Here is a 26,079-nt window from a genome sequence, read left to right on the forward strand (position 1 = left end):
GCGTGATTTGGTTTCTACATCGACTCATTTCAGAATATTAACGGCCCGTTGTAACTCACAGATAACACCAGGAGAGGGAAGAAGGTGTGGGGGAAGAGGTTATGCATACTAAGGTGGAAATTTAATGAATACCATTAGGGGCTGCGTCTGTTTAACGAACTTTTCCTCCTGACTGTATTTCTCCCAGCTCTCAGAGACAATTAGCTCGAAAAGAGCCTTCAGACGAGCTGATTTTTGAAGGAAAGTGCTCCACATAGCAGCCTCCAGCAGCCCGTGGAAAAGGAACAACCAAATTGTGTTTATTTAGCACCTGGCACAACAAAGCTATCCCTGGGCACTCGACACCAACATGTTCTGAAACGTCTCCAGTCTCAGCACGCTGCATCCAACGCATCACGTAAAGGAAAGAGTGGAGTAAGTGCCTCCTACACTGGAAAAACAGGACCAAAAAAATTAAAAATCACAGGGTTAGAAACAACAACCAGAACGCAATTATTTCTCTCATTCACATAAACACCAAGGAACTCCCTTCTGCACACAGAGAACAAATTACGAGGTTACTGAATCAGTGAAGCGTAACATTATTTGGAAGCAGGGCCATTCCGAGCTTGGGAGGGTCACCGGGGTAATTTTGGGGGCAACGTTTAGTGACTCGCAGAAATATTTGGTCATTAGCTCAGGCTACTGGGCAGGAGAAGTAAGGGAATGGCCTTTCTGCTCAGTAACAGGGCCGTTTTGATGTTGTGTGCTCAGCACTGATTAGCTTCTAATACCAGCAACAGTTAAAATACTGCTGAAATACAAGTACAATGACATTTTTTTTTTCTGTTTTGGAAAGATTTTAGCTTTGCGCTGTTACGACAGATGGCTATTTTAATTCTCCAGCGATAGTTCAGCTGGGTTAAATTTGTTTACGCTGCGATATTCTGTACCATACCTACAATTAACGTGGCAGCAGCATCTCGGAGCATCGGTCATGGATCGGGACCAAAAGGTCCGAGCCCTCTGAACACCCAAACAAATGTTTGCAGCCTAAATATAGGAGCCAGCAGATGGAGAGAAGCAGTCAGGAAATCACAAGGAAAGCACGAGACAACACAAACACTGCAGAGCTCAACACACCAGTAGCCTGAGCAGCATTATTTTACTTTAGTGGCTTGTTTCATTCATTCAATGTTTAAATAAGTTGTTAGCATTTCTCTTGCTGTCTTGTTTTCCAGTATTAAGTGGATTTATATGTCCTCCTCAGACTTTCTGAGAAAGAAAGTGGCCATACACTGAGGGAGTCACCCTGAAGTTGATGGAAATGATTTGGGATAGCAGGTGAGGATTTTCCTCTATAGACCTGAAGGATTTAGGAAGCATTCTGTCCTATTCTCTCCTACTATTGTGTCTATTTTTCACTTCTGAAAAATATTTACGGCCCCAAATGGAAGCGTTTCACATTTATCCTGCCCTAAAGCTTTTTCTGTAACTGCTGCCACGTAACACCAAGGCAGAAGAGAGGCTGGAGCCCATGAGCTGCGGCTGAGGACTTCTCCAAAGAGATTGAACCTGACTTTCTGGCACGCTGCCCTACCTTTTTGTATGAGAAGCAGAGTCTTTCAGGGCACAAAAGGATATAAAGCGAGCGTTTAAGGTAAAAATCAAACCACTGGGCTAACACCACAATTTCCTGTTCTTTCGAGAAAAAGCCTAAAAAATATTGTTTCATCTCACATCGTTCCCTTTTTTAGACCTCTAGCTTTAGCCATATTTTGCTTTCAATTTCAATTTTATGTCATTTTTAAAAAGATGTGTGTACTCTTCATTGCATCTTAGTTATTTTTCCCAGCTGATTCTTCCTTTCTTCCTCCCAGCTGACATTCAGATGCACGCAGATTGTAATAATGCTTTGTTATCACTCATTAATCAGCAGGTCAGACCCAACAGCCTGTTTTTCTTGGGCTTAGTCCTCCTGTAAGAAGCAATAACAGCGATGCAGATCTTCTGTCAAGCTATTACCGTAGGAATAAACAAGAATAAATACACTTGGGATGTCAGAGATGGTCTTTCAGTGGCTAAACTGGACACATTTATTTAAATGTGAATGATTCAGCTTTTTCTAAAGAAGAAATTAATTGAAAAGTCTATTTCTTATAATAGAAAATGACTACTTACTGTTTCCTCTCTTACTGTAAGCTGTTATCATGCTTTCTTGGTTCTTCTTTTGCTTTTTTTTGGAACATTTCCTAAGGAATTTTGTTCCAACACAAAACCTTTTCACCTTTGGTGTACACAGGATCCTTAATAGGTTTCAAACTAAGGCCCTAAGACTACAGCAGGAGATGACCAAGCCATCAGGGAATTTTCCTCATGAATTTCATCGCAAGTTCAGGTACTAAAGTGAGATCATAACACAAGGAGAACCAGGAGATACAAAAGGACTGTAAAAGCAGGAGGCAGCTCCAGGGATCCATCGAGATGCAATGGAAATGGGGCATGGAAGGACATTTTCCACCCACAGATGCACTTTCCGGGCTAGTAAAGAAGCTCTTTACAAAAGTGCCTGGTAATTCCGGGCTGCAATCTGGCTTCCTGAGCATCTCTGAAAGTCAAGAGATTCCCTCCAGTCTCTGAAAAACAGGTCCCAGGTGAGCTATCTCAAGGTCACTAACTAAAATCACCGCTATCTCTTGGCTGATCCATGTTTCCTGCTTCACTTCTCATTACCCTTCACCCTTTTCTCATCCGTTCTCTTTTTTTAACTTTCTTTCTGTTCATCATTTTCTACTCCAACATCTTTTACTCAGTCTTTAGCCTTTCCCTAGGACAGGAACCCAGCTGATTGCAATGGGAAATCAGCTTTTCAAACTTTTTTGTGCTTGTCGGGATGTGAAATGACACATTTTTTCCTACCCTTGCTCGTGTTATGTCACTGCTGGTAGATATTTGACATTACCCTGGTGCATCACTATTAAAAATCCTTTACATTGGTGTCTAAGCCATCTCAACACTTCTTAGGTGAAGAGAAGGAAATAACTGCAGCATCTTGCAGTCTTTGGTGATTTAATTCGTGATGAATTTTGGCATTTTAACGGCAGGCAGCCGAATTCCAGACAGAACAGAAATGGAAACGGCGAAGGGCCGTGGCTCCTGCTTAATGAGGTCGTGAATTTTCCTTCTCCAAAATGTTTGCTTAGTAATTTCATTAAAGGAAAATAAAGGAACTTCAGACTTTGACTAACATCTGGCAACGAGAGAGAGGGAAAAAAAAGCAGAATTCATTAGTGGCTAGCGCTGATTAGTACTTATAAATAATTTGTGCCTCCCCAAACAAATCCAGCATTTCCTGCCTGAAGATCTTAGGCACTCAAAGACGGATTTAATTTACACCTTCATTTAAAGCTAGCCACAAGATGCGAAAATAACAGTTACACAGCCTGACTTGGGTATTGCCACCATCAATTTGTATACAACCCTAATATAAACAACAAAAAAAACCACTTTCATTTAAAAAAATAAATAAAAACTATTTCCCTTTAGTCAATGCAAGCTTTCTTTTAAAATTTTTTTTTTTTTAGGAATATGAAATAGGAAAACTGTGGGTTTTTTTCCCCTTTTTCATTTTTTTTTCTTTTTTGAATCTTAGAACCACTCAGATTTTATGTTTCGATACCACAGACAGGAGTAATGCACTCACTGTGGCCCAGACAATCAGTCATCACGAGCTATTCTTTGTTTCATTCAAAGGCTCCTCTCAACTACTGCACCCTCTTGCAGCGAGCATTACATAAGTCCCCTTATTATTTGCCAAGGAATTGCAACAAGCAAGGTACTCAGCTAATTAGACATTTCTCCCTTTTGCTTTTGACATTTCCATCAACTTGAAAATTTGCAGACTAGATTACTGAGAGAATTTTAAATGAATACTGGAGTGATTAAGCAGGGAAGATGAATACTAATGCATCTCAAACTGGGTTAGCGCTGTAATGAATTTAACATATCTGGTTTTAAAGTGGACTAATTAACAATTAAGTCTCAAGTGAAACTTATTTATATCTGTGTTTAAAAAAAATAAAATAAAATACCCCAGCCCCCCACCTGCTTAGTTTGGGAGAGGGAAACTTCTCAGCTTGCTGCTTGGCAGGATGCAGCTCCTGCAGATTTTCACCTTCTCAGATATTTCTCCTCCTAAGGTATCCACAGGGATGTGCAAAGCCTTCCACGGCCCTTTTTCCCCAAGAAATGGGTATCCTAAACGAGGGATGGTAAGAACATAATGACAGACAGCCTGTTACATGTGGCTTCTTTTTATTTTTTTCCTTTATTCTTTTTTCCTTTTTTCTTCCTTTTTTTTTTTTCTTCTTTTATTCCTTTATTCTTTTTTTAACTTTTATTCTTTTTTTTTTTCTCCAGCTGAAGTAGAACAGAAAGGGATGGGACTGCTACCCCCTTTGGGCTAAAACATCTCTGACAGGTGAAAATTGCGGCGTCCCGAAGGGGATTAGCACAGCATTAACTTACTTGTCAAATACAAATGTCAGGTTAATTTTGTTCCTAGCTCGATATTCAGAAAATACACGCTTTTCTTCCAACATCTCTAGAAAGGTTCCTCTGTGTGTATTTTAATTACAGTGGAAATGGATCTAGCTGTATCCTGGAGTGCGTGTGTGTGTATGAAGTCCTCTTAAATAAATATCTTCTATTCAACACCTTATTTACAGATTTGAAGGCTTGCAAGAACCACATCAGTTCCTAGCCTACCTGTTTAGAAAACACAGGCCTGAAAACTTCACCAACAAATTTTCTGTAAGTAGATAGAGTGCTGAAAACTTTGCAGACACACTGCTGCTGCCTGGAAGCTCATGATAAGGGAAGAGGTAACATATCTCCCTAGCCCAAGCCCAGGAAAACCCTGAAATCAGTATAAATGATGGGTTAGAAAGGAAACAGAGTAAATATGTTGTAAATTTTCTATTTTTTTTCAACGCTAAGATTGTGGTTTGGAGATGGGTGAAGAAATTTAGTTCAAATAAAATGCACCCAAGCCACTGCAGCTGGAATTTTACTGGGATTTGTATGTAGATAAAGTCTTTTACAAATCACAGCTGCTTTCATTATTTATGCGTGCATATAACCCCCTACAAATACTATCTCTGTGTAATATATATCATATATAAAAACCTAAACATTAAGGGCTATAAAGTACATTTAATTTACTATCTGAGCAGGCGAATATTTGGGGAGTAAAAAAAATTGTCAAAATGTCAGGAGAAAAGAAATGAAGGTAAAAGAGGAGAAAACGGGATCTTAGGCAAATGCTGGAACTTTTCTCATGTTCCAAGTAAAGCAAAGGGTTTTGGAGCTATCTAGTCTTCAGCTGATCTGAAAGGTATTTCCCACCTTTTAAATGCAGGTGTTCTGATTTGGATCAGATTTCTGTAATTTACCCTTTTCAGTCCTTCGTGGGACTGTTTTAATTATAAAATCACGTAGTTCACTTCTGTAATAACCAGGCTTTCTTCCCTCAGCTAGCAACGTATTTCTTTTTTGTGTTTCATCAAGGGTTTTGTCATTTCATTTTAAATTTTGTTTAATTAAACCAGCTCTATTTGTCAATTTGCATACGTTATTATATCTAAGAACAGGAATTATGTCAAGTTAGAAAGCAAATTTATTTACTTTCAGAGAAGTCTTCCTCTGGCACTGCACATTCCCCACATTACATGTCAAAAATAAATATATCCAGGATATTCAGAATGGATTAATTGTATCTTACGAGGCTACCATTTTATTTTTTTCCCTTACGTGGGCTCACATCCTAATAAAAATCATTTGCCATCTTTAGTCAGATATTAAAAGTCATTTAAAATCAACTGAAAACCGCTCGACTTGTCAGGCACCTATAAATGAAGACAAATGATGCAGAGAAAAACCCCACAACTGCTCTATTATCTGAAATGTTATGGAAATATTATTTGCAGAAGTAATTAATGAAGATATGACAACTGCTGAAATCATTTTTCTTTGTTCAACTGCTCCAAAATAAAAAGAAACCACCCATTCAGAGCTTCAACTGACCACTGTGTGCGTGCAAAGACAAAGAGGAAGGAAAGGTGATAAATATAAGGCTAGAGAAGGTTGGAAACATCCCAGCAAAGTACCACCTGGACTAAACCCCAAAGCTGAGGCCATAACTATTCGCATTATTAATACCATTATCCTTTTTCAGTCTTGTTTGCAGCCCAGGATTGCTCGTCACTCAGGCCAGGAACATCTTCTTTGTGATCTGCAGCTCCTCACACCCAGGACATGCCCAAATCCTGCCAGTTATTTCTGTAGAACACCTCCTGGATCCTCATTCAAGCCATCTTCATCCTGCATCTCGATTACTGAAGCACCCTGCCTTTATTCAAGCCCCTTACAAAGAAGATTTTCTCTCTCCATCACCTGAACCGCCAAAGCTCTTGGTATTTTTCCTTCCTTAGCCTGTGAAATGGGGAAAATGAGGAGGGAAGGGAGTTTTCCTGGGATGTAGTGGAGAGCAGTCATGCCCAGAGCCAGCAGGTAAGTCAGGATGCACCACAGCTCCTGGCTGATTTATCTCCTCGCTGCAGGTGCAACCAATTCCTTGGTCTGGGGGCAGCAAGGAGCAGCCTGGAAATCACAGCACACATTTTTCTGCCATCTGCTGAAGCACTGGACGTGGCCCATGCCCAAGATTGGTGTTTTATTTAATAATTTTCCTACTATGTGAGGATTTACCAGTCATTTCCACTGTCCTTTCTTCCTTTATTCATGTGGAAAGTTGCAACCATGTCTGGTTTTATAAATAAAAATTTATTTTCTTTCCTTTTTCTTTTCAATCTCCATCTTTGGACATACTCAAAACGTTTTTCTCTAAGCAACCCCATCTAACTTTAAAATTGCCCCTGCTTGGAGTGTGTGATCCGACACTAGGTGATCTTCAGAGGTCCTTCCAACAGAAAATATTATAGAAAATATTGCATAATAATATATAATTTAATTTAAGATTCCCAACAAGAAGAAACATTTTCATGAATAGCAAATCAGGTTACATCAAAGAGCTGGAGTGCCACACTTCTGTTTGATAAAATATTTGGGCATCAGATTTAATCTGTAATGCTCCAGGGCACGTTTTTTAAAAATCCTGATCAATTTTAGTTCTTAACTGTTAATACTTGGTAGGTCTTCACCAGGCACTGGAGCTTGTCAGTGGATTTCTGCATGAGGAAAAGTGGTTTATGTGCTCAAAACTATATATAAATGTATATATATATATATAATTTTTTTATTTTTAGTTTTTTTCAGGGACGAAATCCAGATTTTCCCCAAGGCTCCTGGATTCATTCTTCGGTTGCTATGACTGAAATGTGGGAATTAAGGCGCATCCTTACAGCTGAACAAGACTGACATCATTAGGAGTTCAGACTTTGCTGCTGCTGGCAAAACAATGTGCGTTTGATTTTAACTTTATTCCAGCCACAATATTTGTAGACGAAGATTTTCAAAGAAACCTAAAAGTTAGGATCCTAAAACACACAGAATCCCATCAGAATTTTTATCTGTATTATTTTGAAAATCTCAGCTTAAATCATTGTTTTTTAAAACTGCCCTACACGGTTCCTTTGATAAATAATTAAAACGTAAAAAATGTTCATTGTTTCAGAACCACGGTTTCAAATTTGGATTTATAAAGGGGAGAACTTAGTGAAATGGCTCGTTCAACTTTCTGGCTCTGATTGCCTTTAGCACATGTCATTTCTGGGAATATTGTGCTTCTTAATGATGCATGCTATCTGCTTTACCGTCCCAGACTTTAATTCTGGGGCAGCGCTCACATTTTCAACCGATTCAGCAGAAAAAAAAAAATCTTCTTACTGTGGAATTTTCTTGGCCAAGTTGCCCGAAGGTCACCTTGGATATTGATTAAAGCTCTCTCTCCTCTTCTCATCTTAGGTCTTCACTGGAATAATCATGGCCCCTTGAAAAAATAACCCTAAGGAAGATTCATGGAAAGAAAAAAATTGCTGTGAGCTTCTCCCTATCACTCCTGAATGGCAGATACCAAAAAGAACCTGTTATTTCCCACTGGGAACTCTAGAAGGTGGCTCCAGAAATTTTGGTGGAAAAAAAATGACATTTCTCTATTCCTTTGCTCACCAAAACCTGACATTGGTCTGCGTTTAAGTGAGTGTGATGAAGAAATACCTATTAAATTGGAAAGGCCTCCTCCAGCCAGCTTGGAAATCCTGAACTGTTCACTCACAGCTATACCTCTGACAATTATTTCCCTGCTGTCCACAGCCATAAATATGGATAAGGTCAGTAATCCAAGGACATCGTAAATAATACTGAGATTTCTTATTGGTGACACTCGATTCTTGCTGATTCACTGATTTTTTTTGTGGTTCTTCACTTTGGTTGGCCTATTTGTGCTAAATTAGAGAAGTTTGGGGGCACTTGAGGCTATTAAGTGAAAATATGTTCTTGCAGAAAATACGGATATTATGTCCATGCCATTTTGTCACATGGCAGTAGAACACCAAATCCATCTGATGATCTTATGGGTCTTTTCCAACCTAAATAATTCTCTGATCTTGTATGACACAGCAGCACGGAACAACCTCAAACATCAGTATGTAAGGTGACAAGCTCCTGTCTGCGGTGACATTTTTCTTAATGTACATCCAGAACGGAATGGGAACGTTGTTGAAACATTTTCAACATCCTCATTTAGCAAATAGCTGGAGGCAGATGAACCAGCTATTATCTGCCACTGAACGAAGGCTGCAAGATGAAACAAAAATAGCCTGTCGGGGTTCCAGGCATACATTTCCTATTGTGTTTGTGCTCAGCAGCAGCAGAGAAAAACCACAGATGCCACGCTAGCATTTTGTAATCAGCTAATGGACATCAATAATATATAGCCATCAGAAACCTGTCTTGAATATGCCTGGGATATGCATAGGGAGGTAGAGCATCTCGTGTCTCAGTTCAGCAAGCATTCCTGGCCAAATCACCCTTTCTGGATATCCTGTAGGGATGGAATTTGTTGTGGAGCTGAATTGGTTGATTTGTGATTTATCTATCATTATTTATCCATCATCATTTACCTTTTATCATTGACATTTTATCTTTTTTTTTTGTGCCTTAGGAAAAAAAAAAAAAAGGCGTGTGGATGCAAACCGAAAGCCAGGGATTTTGTTTAAATGAGAATGCAATTTCAAGCTCAACAGATTCCTTTTTTTTTTTTTTTTTCATACACAGCTAATTGCCTGTAAACCATCAACATTTAAGAACTGCGTTTTCAGGACAGCTGGACCACTGGAAGATTTGGAAATATAACCTGAAGCAAAGCAGCTAAACTTGAGGAATCTCTGCACATAAATTGCGGGTATGTAGGGGAAGGGGCTGCTTTTCATTAAAGCAGCTAGTGTAGTGTACTATTCGAACACACACAAACCATGCACACATACACACTCTGCACAGATGCTAGATGATGTGATATGTCTCAATATTATACATGTGGAAGGGATCCACAGGTGTCTTCGAGCCCACAGGACCACCCAAAAAGCTCTTCTTGGAGGCCAACAGGGATAAAGTGACAGGACCTGGCCCACGTGTGAGCAAGAGGGATGCTGACGGCGGTCTGAACATGCTTTTTAGTCTAATAAATCACATTTAGGAGCCTGTGCTTCTGAAAGATCAGATGCCATTAATTCTATGACATAATTTAAAGGAGGTTAAAGGGAAATTAAATTTCACTGAATAATGACGGTCGGTTCTTGCATAAAAGCAGCTTCATTTATGGATGGCGGATTAACTGCATTAAGGAATCAATCCTTAGTTGATTTGCCTTAGCTTTACCTTGTGTTCCTGTGTACCTTCATTTATTTTAGCCAGTAGTAGCTGTCATCAGACCGGGCCGAGATGCAAATTCAGGGCGCTAAGAGGAAGCTTGGATTTTCAACTCAACCAAACACCAACCCTTCTGCTTCTGTCTCAGCCCTGCTTTTGCAGCAGCAAAGTGAGCAGAGATCCATGTTTCATGGATCCATATTTCATTCTTCCCTTGTCCAAGCCAATTCGGTGTCTCCAGACCCGACTGGCATGCCAAGCAACCTCTGCTTCCCATCCCCAACAGCGCCAGCTAAAAGAATTCCCCAGTGCAAGGCTACCGCTGGTTTCTTGACCTAAATTCATTCAATCCTCCTCCGTGTGCCACCCCAGAAGGTCACAGTTTGTATTGGCAGTGGACATATTGTATATATTCAAAAGGAGGCTGGGATCACAGAAAAACCCCGGAGATTACAGAGGCTTTTTTACGTCCTGAACAAAGATTCAGCGGCGCACTCACAGGAGGTTGGTACCTCGGTGGTCAGGGGACTGTAGCAAAATGCAGAACAATTTTTTTTTAAATATCATGACTGGAAGGGAACCAAATCAGACGTCTGGCTTTCAACAAGTACAAAAATAGCCTTGTTTAAAGTCTTTTCAATATTTAATTTTTATATATATATATATATATATTTTTTTTCCCCCCTTTTCTTGTACCAGCTTCAGTTCTTCAGTTGGTATTAACCTGAAAATCCTTTATTTGCTTCTATTTTCTCATGAGTTTGTTTTCTTGTTTGTTTTTTACCTGGGCCAGATTCTGTATTTCTGTCATGATTTCAGAATAATCAGGAGGACTCGTTCCAGCTTTACACTAATTTATAACTAAATGTTAGCCAAGGGAGAAGAGATGCTTTGGGGTTTGTTCTCATTTTTTTCACCTATAAAAGACCCTGTAACTCTTCATGTTTTTTTCTTTCACTTTGGTCTGCATCTTGCTCTGCAGATCTTGAAATCCCTTCCTCCTTTGCATAGTACCTAGACAATATAATAAAAACTAATAAGCATCCACACGGATATTTAAGGCTTTCCCTGGTGAGCCATGACAGTTAGAGAAGTTTTATTTAGAAGAGAAAGAAACTAACAAAAACAGACTGCAGCTTTTTGAATACGTAGAATTTGTTTTTTGTTTTTTACCTGGGTAAATCACCTGATTTTGAGTCATTTTTTAGCACCTAAAGCTTTCAGGACCTAAGAACGTAAAGTACTAATTACCAATAATTGTATTTATAAGTACATAAAGCACCAGTTACCAAGGGGCAGGTGTCTTTTTATTTTATTTTATGTAGACATTTGGAAAGAAAAAATGAGATTAAAACAATCCTCATCATTTCATTTACACGTGAACACCAAAAGCACCAGATGAAGATGGTTATTGGAGCCAAATGGGTGATACAGGTTTAATTCAACTTGTTAATGGATTAATCCAGCTCCTTTTTAATCAGAAAGGCTTTCACCATTTCCCTCTCCAAAGCAGCTTTCCAACGGCAGGTTTATTGCAGGAGGAACCCATCAGTGGCAGGAAGGAACATGGCACCGAACAGAATTTATCAGAGATTTCAAGAGGAAAAAGTCTGCCTGTGACATTTTAATGGGACATACATGCAGCAGTGGGTGAGTTTTAAAAAACTGAATTGATTTACTCCAAATCGAGTCTCGTCTGCACCCAGATCTAAAAGCTTATCCACTCTACCTTGGACTTTGGTACAAACAAATGTCCTCTGAAATTTCTGCTTCACGAAGAGGTTTGGAGATGATTAACTTTTATTGGTATTGTTTTATCCTAACCTACCCTTCCGTCCCTAAATATTAATCTCAGAGCTTTTTATACGGTTGCTACTCAAGTGAATATTTCATTACAAAGTCCCTTTAGCAACACAGAGAGGAACTGAGAGCTGAGCTCCCTCTTTGTGCCTAACCAACTCCTTCTGCTGCAGAATCTTATTAGCAAACCCCTGGAGGAGCAGCTCTTGTTTGTCTTGGGAAGAAAAACAAAGTTCTTGTACACTCAGCGATAACGCTTTAGTTACATGCCTCATTTTATGAAGGGCATTATCTCTAATACGTGTCATTTCGGGACGACTGGAATATTCATTTGGTTTGATGGTGATAAATGAGTTGTAGAAAGTGACAAAGGTTGGCGATTGCTTTGTTGATCTAACCACGTTCCAAATCCGCTGAACTAAGAAAAAAAAAATCCATCCAGTTTGATGAGGAAATAAAAAGAGCACAACCTGATGAATATCTAAATGGACTAAAATGAATTTACCGAACTAAACCAGCTCAAGTGTGCAGCTTAGGCAAGAGGCCACATAAAATGCGCGATGCTTTCATTGTGCTTTCTGCTCAATTATAAGATCTGGAAGCTAAATGGGACCAAAAATAAATAAATAAATAAATAAATGTTGCAAATGCACATCCAGTGGAAAAGAGAGGGACTTTTTGAGGACAAACATACCCAAACCCCTGGGGATGATTTGATAGAAAGGTGTATCAGGAGGATAACAGTAGTAGATTTTGTTCAACCTAATATTTAATCAAGGCAAGAGGAGGACTGTGTGAGCAAGGAGCATCAGACAGGTTATCTACATCAAGAAAAAGGACAAAAAATGACGTGCTCCATTATTATGGGGACAGGTCCATTAAACCGTAATAGTATGAGATGCTGCTGAGCAAATATTGGAGAATAAATGAACATAGGAAGACAAGTGGAAAAGAGGGCTTTGAAAAATGCAGTGTAGCTTTTCTGGGACAGAGAATCTGGAAAAGAAACAGCAGATTTTCTGTCAGTAAAAACTGAGTTATTCATTTTTTCATTAATTTATTAATAATGTTTATTAATCTATTATTATTCTATATTTAATTTATTAAAGTGTTTGGCACAGTGCCACATAAAGACAGCTTTAGGAAAGCAGGAAAAGAATAAGAAATTTTGTGCTTTTCTTTAAACAACAACACTGAAATAGAAGAGAAACTTGGCAAAAACGTCAGTGATTCATAATTTTGGTTTTGGTGGGCATCTATAATAAATTTAAATGTGAAGAATGAAGACGAGTGGTCAAACTGTGCTGCTGGAACTGAATTCCCCGAGCAAGGGCAGGTCTCAGTGCCACGTGCACACCGTAATGCTTTGTGACAGCAACATAAATGATGGTTGAACGCCGATTTTCCACTTTCAGCCAGCCAAATGATCACATTATAGTTATTATAACTAACTCCCTTCACTATATTCTCATTGTTTGGCACCATCAGCTGTTGTCCCCCATCTAACATGTAGTGGTTTAGTTCTGCTCTTAACGCTTCTAATGCTGGATAATTTGCCATTTTCCTAGGCAATCTCTTGAAGTCCTCAACAGTTGCTTACTCATCATCTCACGCTCTATCTGTTTTGCAGAAAATTTGGAGGAAAGGGAGCTGTCTCAACCATGAAGCAGCCCGATCGCTTCCTCAGCAGCCCACTTCACCCGATCCGAAGAAAAAAATGGGTGAGTATTCTTAATAATTAAAAAAAAAATGACATTCCTTTAAACAATGTCACCAGCTTTATTATACTGAATTGGCATTCACAGTCAATTAGCTACCTAGAGAAAAAAAATATCTTTAGTTTTAACTGGAATCTGCTTGTGTTGAGGAGAGAGGCAGGACACGAGCTCGTTGGGTAACTAATGCTGAAGGTTTGCTGCAAGAATAAGTCTTGTGAAAAGCTTTTATCCATCTGCTTAGAGTCTAAGTCCACCCAATAAAAGCTATAGCTTCAGATTCTTCTGTATTTAGGAACTTGGCTGCTGGTGATGTGCTAAATTCAGGAGCCTAAGCCCCGTTAATGCTCCTATGGCAAGCCCAAGGTCTGTATTCCTTGCACACCCACAGGTAAAATCCTTGTTGGTATTAAGTTTTTGCAGATGAATTTAATGCTTGATGGACATATAGCAGGTAAGCATTAGGTGCCACGTCACATCATATTGCAGGGATTTTCCTTCCATCTGATTTCTTCAAGCAACCCGTCCACGAGCTGAGATTCGAGAGCTAAAAGGCATGCTCAGCTGTCAGCTTTTAGCCTGGCTCCGTGCACATGTTGCTCCAACTCTCAATTATTTGCTAATCTAGAAGACCTACGAAGGAGGTGGATCTGACCTTTGAAAATAATCCTCTTAAATGGGACTGTGAAGACGGGATGTGAACTCGACTTCCTTGACCTGACTTCATCAGCGAAAGCTGATTCATTGAAATTGAAGCGTTTTGCTGAAAATAGAGCAGTTTCGATGGAAATTTCCCTGATTCCCAGGCAGGAGCCTGGGGGAACTGGCTGCTTTTAGAGCAGCTCTGCTCTCCCTCACTCCAAGACACCCACACCTTGCAGGTAGATCCTTCCTGAGCCAACCAGCTTCAGTGGGAACTGCCCCTTGAGATAACCCTTTAATTTTGCTAACAGCTTTCTCCGTATGGCTACTGCATGATTATTTTAACACTTTCTCTGTAGAGTCTCACCCCGGATTCTTCTAACAAACGCCTTGTAACTCGTGTGACCTTTCCTAGCGATACATCACCGGTGACTGTATTAATGATATTTTATCGGCAGGGAGAGATTTCGCATGGCAGGCTGTCTGCAGAATTTAGTGCAGGGTGCTTTCCGTCCAAGTAAATGGCAAGACTGGACCCAAATTATGCCCACGTACACATGGAATATATGAGAAATCTTAAAGGCGTTTGGATTCGTTCAGGGAAGGCGAACCCTGCCCTGATTAAAGTGCAATAAAGCAGCAATTACTGTTGCCACCCCTTGGAAAAGGGGAAAAAGTCTTGGCTGGAAGAGTGGGTTTAGAGGAAAATTGACCAGTTGTGAGTTAGTTGCCAAGAGCTGGGTCTGAAATCAACCCCTGTCCGTGCTGTGCCTTCCTGCCTCTCCCCTTTTCTCTCTCGAAGAGGCCTTCAAGGCTGGCAAAGAGCAGGACCTGACCAGTCACCTAATCAAATCAGCCAAAAAGGTCAGAGCTGTTGTGGGAGAGCGTTGGCTTTCACAGGCTGTCACCGAAGGAGCCACAGAACATCACCTAGGAGCTCCTGGAACATTACGGAGGGAATTCAGCCCAAATCTGAGAGGGAAATCTGAATCGCCTCTTCGCTCCGGGTGCTGCCAGGTGGTGTTTGTTCCTACCTGACTATTTTTCCAAAATCTCTGTTGAAATTAAAGCTGCCTGGCTCTTTTCCACAAGCTGCTGGCATCACCAAATGTCCATCCCGGGCTACCCCGTCTTCCACCTTCTTGGGGTGGAAGCTTTTATTAGACGGCTCGTGGATAATACCGAGGGCTGGAGTGGCTCCTCGTAGCCTGTTAGCCTGCACTAACATTTTTCTCCATCAACAGCTCCTTGACTAGGCTGTGACTTGAATTTCAAAGAGCCCGGTGACTGTGCTGTTTGCTTTGCCGAGATGGTTTTATTAGCGCTGCAGGATAAGGGGTAGGATCTTCAGAGGAATTTTTTTTGCCATCCAGTCTGGACGAGTGGAGCTGATCGAGGAACGAGCACTTCTGGGCTCCCTCGTTTGCTGTTCGGAGTCCTGAGGTTCAGTTCATTCGTCAAATTTGAATTACCAAAGATGTTTTTCCTGACATTTTGACATAATTTTGCTATTGCAGGCAGCTCCATCTCTCCCTGACTTCCTTCCCCTGCAAATAGCCCTGGGAGGACAGGTCCCAGCCCCTTGCTTGGGTTTTTTTCTGCAAGACCAAGAGATGAGATCTGTGGAGAGAGCTCGCCGTGTGATGTGGTATGGCTCTGGATCACCACGTTGAATTTTAGCCCGGATCCCTCCCTTCCTTTCTCAAACAACAAGATTTTAAGTTCCTCTCCCCTCAGTGTCTTTGATCCCTTAACATCTGCCCGGGAGAAAAGGGGTGAAAAAGCAATTTGCTACACACGCCCAGGCTTTGGAAAAAAAACACACACATCGCATTTGGGATTTATTCAAATAAACCACAACATCAGAAATAAATGTAAGGCTCTGGAATTCACTTTGCATGATTAATACTTTTGAATATTTCCGTTTAACTTCCCAAGGAATGAGAACCTTTAGTTTCCTGCTCGATAGCCGCTGCGCGATGAAAGATGCTGAAATTGGATGTTACAGGTCATGGAATTGTATTTATGTACCCATTTCATGCTTCAGAAAGCCGCCCGCTTCAAATGTAAGCCTTGATTAGGGGAAAATGCTGCCTATCAAAATAAATAAATAAAGGGGCTGCTCTTCCTCTCCCTGGCAGAGACGTGGACGTGGAGGCAAAGGAGGAGAGGGAGCATCTAAATGCCAGCTGGGGTCTTTAATTTATCCCCATTTTCGCTGCTGCTACGAACTTTTACAGAGGCTGAGCCTTTTGGGGATGATTTTAGGGCTCTGTAAGTATGCGTGGTGCTTGTGAAATGGGATGGAGAAATATCTGACTTCCTGTCAAACCTCTGAAGTATTTCCTAGGGTCCGGGTTGGCAGCACGTCGCCGTAATATCGGCCACGTCTTCGTTCGATCACACTTGCTGTGCTTTTTTTTCCCCAATTTTGCGTGATTTCAGGGTCCTGAGAATTCATTTGGAGCAAGAATGTCAAACCAGGTGGTTATTCCAGCATTAAAATGCATCGGGCAAAATCACGCCACTTTTGAGGCATGATCACCTTTACTTTAAAACTTATTTTTGTCTTAGGAACGACATCTTTGGAAACGATCGCATACAAAGGCCTTAAAGGGAGGTAAAAAATGCTAAAATACAAAATCAGCCGAAAACTTAACAGCAATACTTCACAGCTTGCTCGTCGGCATATGGATGAGGAGGAACAATATGTGAAGAGCCTGGCTCATTCTTTCCAGAAGAGGTTTACCCAGAGAGACCCGCCGGCACCGTCCGGAATCCCTAATGCAATCAGCATCCTCAGCCCTGCCTTTCAGCCTGCTTCTGGAAGTGGGATAAACTCAGAAAGCAAATTTTTTCCCTCTGATAGCAGTCTGAAACTCTCCTTTAGAAGGATCCCAGCACCGTTTAGTGACTGTGGATTGAGCTTTCCTGGCTGGTGTCCCCCGTGTCCTGTGATGCTCAAGGTCTTGCTTTGCTGGGAGGTGCTGGTGCTGGTGCCAGGGGAGCTTTTTGCCAAAAAACATGGATTTTAATGTGAGAGGTTTCTTTTAATGTTCCTTTCTCTTCTGAAAACGGTAAGGGCTCTGAAGAAAAACGATGCCACACAGTGTTGAAACGGGAAAAAAAATGACTTCTGTATCTACTTGGGTTATGCGTCTGCTATTATTCACCACGTAGCTTCATCACCGTCTCATCTTGCCCAAAAAAGTGATCTACCGCCTCTCTGATTCATTTCTGAATCAAGAATCACTTATAAAAAAGAAAAGAAGGGATATAACAAGGGCGTTCAGAATAGGAAACAAAACGCTGTAGTATCTGATGCCTAGCAAGAACCTCCCCTTGAAATTATGAGAATTCCTCTCCTTTTAGGTAACAGAAACAGTCCCGTTGGTGTCTCAAGGCTGGAAACCTCAAAGAAATGACAAATTGCAAATCTCCAGGCAGGGATGAGCAAGAAAGATAATTTTTGCAATAATTTAGAGCCCTGTTTAATAAGCATCTTGCCAAAAATCTTGTATTCGAGGAGCGAGCATGCTGTGATGGAAAGGGAAAAGGTGACATCTTGCTTCTTACTGTGCTCATCCCTGTGGCTCGCTTTTGTCCCTGCTTTTTCCTTTGGCCTGCTCAGGCTGTGTTTCAGAAGTCCACGAGCATTTCCATCCCAAACTATTGGTAGAATGTATAGGAGATGGGGTTTCTTGTTATTTCTGAGACACGGATAGCAACCCTGAGGCTACCCCTCCACTGTGTGGATTATCGTGGTGGTGGTTATTCAAAAAAAGGCCTCACCTCCTGCATCACCAGAAATTCTTTGCCTCGCCCATCACCTTCACCAATTAATATTTCCAGCGCCTGCCAAAAAGTTAGAGTAACTCCACCGTCGCTTAGGAAATTAATTAACTGCTTCTTGTTATTAACAACTTCTATGTTGGTCGAGTCTCGAAGCTTGACTGGGACCGTGGATTAATTCTCCATCACGTTGAGTACAGGGGGAAACGATGGTGCTGTCACGAGGAATTTATAGTTTGGATCATCTGAGCATGCATTGTACTCTAAAGCCATTTTTCAGTTGTGCCCTTCGTTACTGCTCAATAAGAGGCATTTAAGAGCAATAACAGCCCATCGCCAGGAACAAAGTTAATAGGGGTGATGAATGATCTTCTGATTGCATCTTCTGAATTTATGATGTGGAAGAAACTCTCCGCCAAAGCATGTCGATAGAGATGACATGTTTTCCTTCCAAATGCCACCCGCAGTAGTTCCGCACCTTCCAGAGCTGTGTGGACACCGAAAAATGCAGCTGGGTGCTTGAGTGATGCGTGCGATTGTCAGGCTGCGCTTCTTGGGCAAACCCATTACAGCAAATCCACAGGATGGCACCAAAAATGATGAATGGATGAGCTGGTTATTTACGAGCCAAGTGCACCAGAAGATAAATATCCGCGTGGGAGCTTGATTAAATGGTGTCTAAACAGTGGAAGTGGAAGATGATGTATCTCCAGAAGGAGGGGCTGCATGGAAATGAAGAGGTGATATTGTCTTCGGTGTAGCGTTTAGAGGGACAATAAATGGATGTGGTGCTGGGCTCTGTGTGACGAGGAAGTGGAAATGAAGTAGCGTGGAGTAGCTGCTTTGTGAGTGGCACTGTGTCCTTTATGATCCGGGAAGGGATGGACTAGCACGAAATGGTTGTGTCCCCTTCCCTCCCCCGTGGTAGAGCAAATCGGAGATGTTTGGGGCTCTGCCACTTTACAGGGATTACGGTAGGTGATGTGAAGACAATTAACTTAAAAGGCTAAATCATGGCTAGTCAAGTCATGGATAACTTGTCTTTCAAAATACTGAAACGTGGATTAACCAAAGAACTGTGGTTTGCACTATATAAAATAAATACTGCCCTTGCCTCCTAACTAAATGTTTATTTTCTCCTCTCCTTTCCACTGAGTAGGTTGGTCTTGATCACGAGACTGCTAATAAAAAACCTGCGGCAGCTTGAAGGCATGGACAAGGTGCTCGTAGATGGCCCAGGAATTTAAAAGGAGAACAAAAATTTGGAAAAAAACCCACAAACTCTTCTGCCTTTGTGGCTTTGTTGGAGTTGGCACAGAATATGTCCCGCACCAGAGCCAAGTGGCCTGCTTGTGCCATCCGACAAGGTGCTGGGAGGTGGAGTAGGAAACTGTGAATTTCCCCGCAATGGCTCACCCAGGCCCAATTTTCTCATTAACCCTTCTTACTGGACACCTTTACCTCTGAACTCTGTTAAATTCAGCAGCTCACACAGCAGATATTTAAAGCCCTTTTGTGCAGCTGGCTTAATCCGTAGCCACAGTGACCCAGTGGCTATTTATTATTATTTTATTTTATTTTTTCTAGAGCCATGAAGTCAGTCTTTATTCACATTTTCACAGAGCTGAGTGCTACAGATTTATTTTCTTTTCCTTTTACATCATTTTTTTTTTCTCCCTCACTCCAGATTCTCTTGCAGAAAGCATCCTGAGTGACATAACGCTGCCACGAGGTGAGGATCTTACACACAGCTGCGTGCACTCTGCACTGTAATGCAGCCCCGCTGTCAACAGACTGCAGTGTCTGCTCAGGTTCAGGCCGTGTGGTTGCACTGCACAGCCCTTAGAAATAAATAAAATGATAAAGAAAGAAAGAAAGATGTGAAATAGCGTGCCTGACTGGGATTTTTGCCAGGGCATTACCAGCATAATCACAAAATGGCCCCATGAAGATGCTGGTGAGCATAACCTGGTTGGGAGTGCTGTCCTGCTCAGGTATTCTAAATTATTGACTGAAGGTTTCAAGACGTGAGGAATTTTGGCCTAAAAGATGATTTTTAGAAAGTTATAACTGCTGAATGAGAGTGCTTAGGAGGAAATTGTCGCCTCGGTTTGTGCTTGATGGCAACAACTTAGTTACCTGTGAGGTTCCTACAAGGGATGGCACCTAATTTTTGCAGGAAAACAGCAGAATGTGCCCTTTAAAACCTCAGTTTGGTAGAACCCACCTCTTTTTAGGCTCAAATTAGTGAGGATTTATATAGGAAAAAAAGTTATTGCGAGAGGTGAACTGGGAAGGAAGTAATAAAAAATAATGTGGTAAAAATCACATTTCTTACAACCAACACAAGCTTAGCAAACAGAAGGATTATTGACATAGTACGGAGGTTTAGAGATTGATATTCTATTTCCATCCCGGATGCATTTTCTGTTTAAAATTAAATTTTGATTCGCCTGCGGTTGATTTGATTTGAAACCAGCTTAGGAAAAAAAAAAAAAAAACTTTGACTTTGTAAATAGAAACCCAGCTGGTTCAGGTGCTAACCACAGCCATGAACGGAGAGGATCTTTTCTTTTGGAAACAAAATTTCTCCGTTCTTCTCAGGTGAAAGGATGGCCTGGTGGTGAAGCTCTCTGCACAAAATGAAAATTGGGCTGAATCTGATGAACTGGAAAATAAACGGGCTTCATCCTGAGTGCCCAGAGGCCTGCAGCGCGTTAGGCTCCTCACCTTATGCCCAGTCGTGACCCCCCACCTGAAAACACTTTATAGAGGCTTCGAAAACCGTCACGGGAGATGGGGAAGAAAGATACTCAGATCCCAATTCACCTTTTTTTATAGATATAGGAAGAATTCAGAGCATCAGGCTACAGGAACATACCCGTTGCTATGGGGGTGGGAGTAGGCCTCGAGGCCCTGCTCTTGCGCTGAAGCGAGGCACCACAGAGCAGGAGCCCGCTCCAGCGTGAGGTAACAAAAGGATTATAACTCATTGCCTCGTGGTTAAAACACCACAAAAAAAAGCATCCTTGCCTTCTGGCTTCATCCTTCATGTTTATGTTTGCTGGAGGGCAGTCCCTGAAGAACGGCATGGACTCACCTCAGCCAAATCGGGGCTGGAAACCCAGCGTATTTTACTTCATGCTTTCTGGCAGGCTCGGGAATTTAATTTTTTCCCTTTCTATGGTTCTGGCTTTAGAGATGAGATCCAGGAGATGCCTCCCAGAGCAGGCTGGAGCTGCTTTACAGCTCAGGGGCTTCCATCTTTCCCTGCATATCGTGCAGGAGCTCGGCTGCCTGCTGCAGGCTTGGGTTTCCACTCCGGGGGCCCAAGCCTTTGGAAGTTATTCAAAAGATTTTGATCATTCCTGGCCCTGACGGCTTTGCAGCCGAAAATCCGGGGAGATAATAGGTGAACAAACTGTTCTCTGCAGTAAAGCTCCTGCTTCCTTTCGTGTCCCACTGCACACATGCACAGCAAACAACCAGGACAGCGAGGAGGGTTACCAGGGGATGCTGTTCTTGCAGGGCGTTTAATATTGTATGAAAACCCTCCGTTCCCCATCATATTTTGCAGCAGAAGACATTAAGGGCTTTTATCCATTCCCTTATATTCCTCCAAATATTATTCTTGACGGTTATGCCTAGTTTAAGTCTAAAAGATTTAGCAGAGAAGCTTTAATATTATTTAAACAGATTACTACTCAATTTCAATCGTAAAATCAAAATCAATGCAAAGGATAAATTCTAGAACTGAGACTAAACTCATATATAATTCCAGGTCGTCCTGGGACAGTGGTGGAAACAGGATCTGCGTGAACCCAGGAGGAAATGCAAGGACGCGAGGTCTTTACAGGAGCAATTTGCATCGGTACCACTTGATCCAAAGCCAGGTAAACGCGAAGGCAAGTCATTAAACTTTGAATTACAGCCCAGTGAATGCGGTTCTTATGCAGAGGTATCTTTTCCTACTAAAAATTTACTGATTTCCTAAACTAACTAGGACTTACCCAGCATGATTACCAGATTATTGTTATAATTGTGTCAATAATTTAAGGCATTTACATTGAATTGCCAATTAACAAGATAGCCAAACTGTCAAAGACGTGAAATTATGAGTTTAGCACACGAAATTCATGGTTAACTCCTGCAAATGCTGACTGGGAAGGTTCAGAAGAGATGACTTTTCCTTAGCGACCTTGTAATCGAAATATAGACTCTTCTGGGCTCCTGTACTAGTGGGTATGGGGTTGGCTCCCTTCCCAGATGAAGCACTGCTCTCGGGAGATCCGGGTTTGATTTCTGCTCCTATCCCTGCTTTGCCAAGTGCTATTGGCTAAGTAATTTCACCTCTCTGACCCTCATTTTTTGTGTGTGTGTGTGAAAACTGGAATAACAATAGTACCGATACTGATTGCGGTTATTAATCATCTGGGTTCTTGGGATGGCAAACATTGTAAGAAGGGGCTCCAGTGAGATTTATGATAAAATTCACTTAGAGCTTGAATTAGGAAATTAGTAAGTGCGACTTCAACGGAATGTTCTCATTCGTTTGAACATAAAGAAATACCTGAATGTCATTATTTTTTTCTTTAATAGAAAACCCACAAACAAAAGAGGAAGGAAGAAGTAGAGCCAGCTTGCTCCCAGCCAGCCTAGGGAACGTGTTGTGAAAAAAGTTGTGTCTGTTGGTACTCAAATGCAAGCAGGTTTTCTTGACAGCCAGTTGCCTTTGTTGGGATGGGTGCTGTGTTTAAGGATCGTAGCCTCCTAAAGCCTTGAGAGGTGGAAAATTCAGCCTTTCTTCTGCATTTCTCTATATTTCAGGCTGCAGTTTTGCTGGCATCACCTGTACCTGTACTAACACACGTTTCACCGGAGGATGCTCCTTTTCAGCAGGTTGTGTGCTGGAAGTTCTGGGTTACGAGCTTCACGGAAGAAATGAGCGGGTATGAAAGTAGCAAATGTCAAAAGAAAAGCCTCAAAAATGCATTTCGACACATACCATGTGATTTTGAAGTAGTTATCTCTATCTTACCACTCTACTTGGTGCTCGGTCCTTGGCAAATTTTCCAGCACTTGCTGGAAGCTCAGTTTCTTTCGGAAACTGTCTGCCTCTGTTTGATTTAAATAGAGCTGCACCTCGTTGTTCATCACTGTTGCAAACTCACTCTTTAAAGTTCACAAGAGAGCTGCCATTCGTCAGGAGCTCCGCTCTTCATCAGGATCCCGAATGCGCCCGTTAGGCTTAGGATAGGAAAAAGAAAACCCTTAAATGACCTAAATTACAGGACCGAGAGCCAGGAAATTATTAAGCAAGCTGTTCTGTTGATTAATGGGAAAAAAAAAAGTACTTGTCACAATCAGATAGGTCAGCTGATGGGCAGAAAAGATATGGGGATGGCTTAGCAAGCTATTTCTCTCCCCAAAACCAATGTCAAACAATACGGCATTATTATATTCACCTTTCAGAAAGCTTCATGCATTTTACCAGCCATGCAACATCTGGTTTTGAAAACATCATGTGTTTGTTGCAGAGAGTTATATTCCTATTTTTCATCCTCAGTGTGCTTCTGTGGGTTTGCCACACCTGCAGAGAAATAGTGCTCACTGAAAGGAAATACTTTCAGAGCAGCAAAATCGCAACTTCCAAAGACAGACAGCTACAAGTCGAATTAAATTGATCATTAAGGCTTTAATCTGGGGTTTTTACAACAGCGTACAGTTTCAGTAGCACAACACGGGCTGCATCCTTGGTCAGAAGAAAAGCCATCATAGATTAATGCTGAGCAAGGCACTCTCTGCATTGCCACCTCCCGAGGGAGAAGGAAACGAGGATCTTTGTAAACTTTGCCAAGCTGGTAGGGGAAAGTGATGAGAAAGTTCACAGTTCAGGCAGCAAAATCTAATTAGCCGCAAACCTCATCTCTCAAGCACTCAGGCAGCTTCGAGATGATTCAAGGGCACTACTGCTGCTGAGTGTCAGGAGGAGCACTTCTGGCAAAAAAAAATAGCTCCGTGCCAAGTGTTTCTCCCCAGGAAGAGGACCTTGGCTGGTGTTTGGCTCAGGAAACGCATAGGGTTAAAAAGAATGAGCTTGCAGAAAGCCTCCAAAGAGGAAGTTTCCAGTTCTGGAGAAGAATACGTAATTCTCATGACTTTGATCGAAGCAATGGAGGCAGAGCGTTGCTTTCTGAATGCTCTTGAATGAAAAAGTTGGCTTGGGCCTTTACATTTTCTGATTTTTTTATTTTTAGATTTTATTTTCAGATGGAAATGATACACATTGAGAGAGAGAACATCTCCTGGCAGTACCTGAGGTGGCTATACCAGCTCTGCGTGGCCATGCTGAGATTCATTAGATACTTTCCTGTAAAACAACCTGCAAACCCTTTGAACCAAAGGTGCTGCTGTGCATCAAAGCTGAATTGTTAAGATATCTGCTGGAATGGGGATGGTTTGCTGCGACTGCCATCAGAAATGTGAGCAAATCTTCTGGGAGGCATTCTGAAATGGTCCATTTAATTCTCAAATATCCCGTACCATCTAGAGCAGTGCCTGGGAGTGCCTGGGGAATTGCTGGCTCCGCTTTTCAGAAACTAGGTCTGCTTGTGTGCTCAGCTCTTCAGAAAGAAGCGACAGGCATCTTGCGGCGCTGGGGCTAAAGAGTAGATCTGTGCAGCAGCACAGAAGTTGTTAAACAGAGTGATTTCTTTAAAGGCAGTGGTGGTGGTGCTCAATATCCTGAACTACAGTAATGCAGTAGCCTGAAAATGTGACTTCTTGCAGATGGAGTACCATGAGATAGCCAGGAAAAGGAAAAGGAAAAGGAAAAGGAAAAGGAAAAGGAAAAAAAGGAAAAGGAAAAGGAAAAGGAAAAGAAAGAAAAAGAAAAAGAAAAAGAAAAAGAAAAAGAAAAAGAAAAAGAAAAAGAAAAAGAAAAAGAAAAAGAAAAAGAAAAAGAAAAAGAAAAAGAAAAAGAAAAAAAAGCAGACTAGGTCCTCTAAGTAAGTCAAGTTCACTTCTGCAGTTACAAAAAGAGAAGAGAAATCTAAGTGCATCAATGAGAAATGCCCCAAAAAAGGTGTAAAAAGGGGATAAAAAGATTTGGATGGGATAAACAAGTAAGTGTCACCGGTAAGAAGACATCTTAGCACCAGCTTTTGAGACTTTCAGGTGTCACAAAGAGGTGTTTTAAGCATTACAATGCACTGAAGAAAAGCCTGGTCTTTGTTAAGTAGGTGGTACAGCAGCAAAACAGCAGAAATTTTTATATAAAATTAAAATTCAATGTCTTTACATTTATTTGTTTGTTTGTTTGTAGGTCTGCAACCATTACCGAACGTGCTTACGTGCTTCCTTATGGGTGACATCAATTCCTTGCTGCGCTGGAGTTAAATAGGTGCCGGCTAATGAGTTATTGATCATTTGATGGAAAGTGAGGGGTTGAAGAGACTGACATCGTGGAAGGATAACCCTCTGCCTGCTGAATTGACAGAGCCATCACTCACGGGGTTATCAAAGTCAGATATCAAAAAAAACCCTTCCTGGGTCATTTAATCTGCCTGCCCATATATAAATATGGCTGGTCCAGGAAAAGGATAAAAAAATGTTTGTAAAGTTGAAATGTTCCATGTGAACGCGTATGTTTGGAGCAAGAAATGAATAAACAGGCAAAACTGAAACGAAATGGTTATATTTGACTTTCTCGTTCTGTTTTCCATTCCGACTTCTGTTTTGTTACCACACTGACCTTGTAAAAATGAGTATGTTGATTTCACAGAAAAACCTAATTTTCATTCTGTCGTTGCAGTGCTCTGAATTCGGGCGGTTTGCAATCTGCATTATGACAATCTTATTTCACCTTTGGAAAAAAATAAAAAAAAATAAAGCGCAGAAGTGCAGCACATCTCTCTGAAAACAGAGTTATTATTTTTCTAGTCAGGGCCACTTAAAAACTCTCCGTCTAATCTCTTTTTAAAGTCCTTTTCCAATGGGAGAGACTAGGTTTTTAACCACAAGAACGTTTTGAAGAAGAAGCTCACGTGTGTAAGGAGCTGCAGATATTCCCTACTGAATAACTGATGTGATTTTCTATTCGTTTTGCTGGTTAGTCTGTAGCTCTTGTGCTGACATGTAATTCATATAGGAATTCATACAGGAAGCCTGAGTACCTCTTATTTTGAGAAAAACAGGCGTTTCTAGCACTGGGATTTTCGTGCCCTTGCAGAACACCTAGAACCAGTGCAGATGCAGGTGCTTAAAA

At 41.3% G+C, this 26,079-nt stretch overlaps 1 long non-coding RNA gene across 2 annotated transcripts; it reads left to right on the top strand.

The window, feature by feature from the left end:
- Positions 1 to 1,333: 1,333 nt before the first annotated feature.
- Positions 1,334 to 25,476, top strand: LOC311427158. Of its 2 annotated transcripts, XR_014687226.1 has the most exons (14): positions 1,334 to 1,639; positions 2,282 to 2,633; positions 4,707 to 4,791; positions 6,215 to 6,549; positions 7,305 to 7,458; positions 7,963 to 8,327; positions 9,274 to 9,400; positions 11,403 to 11,514; positions 13,295 to 13,385; positions 19,501 to 19,545; positions 21,595 to 21,706; positions 22,641 to 22,762; positions 24,084 to 24,295; positions 25,138 to 25,476. It is a non-coding gene; the product is annotated as an uncharacterized lncRNA (long non-coding RNA). The 2 variants fall into 2 exon arrangements; XR_014687227.1 differs by lacking the exon at positions 24,084 to 24,295 and having other exon boundaries at positions 1,334 to 2,633; positions 25,138 to 25,251.
- The last annotated feature ends 603 nt before the right edge of the window (positions 25,477 to 26,079 follow it).

This window comes from Aythya ferina (assembly GCF_964211825.1).
Source record: "Aythya ferina genome assembly, chromosome: Z".
NCBI classification, from domain to species: domain Eukaryota; kingdom Metazoa; phylum Chordata; class Aves; order Anseriformes; family Anatidae; genus Aythya; species Aythya ferina.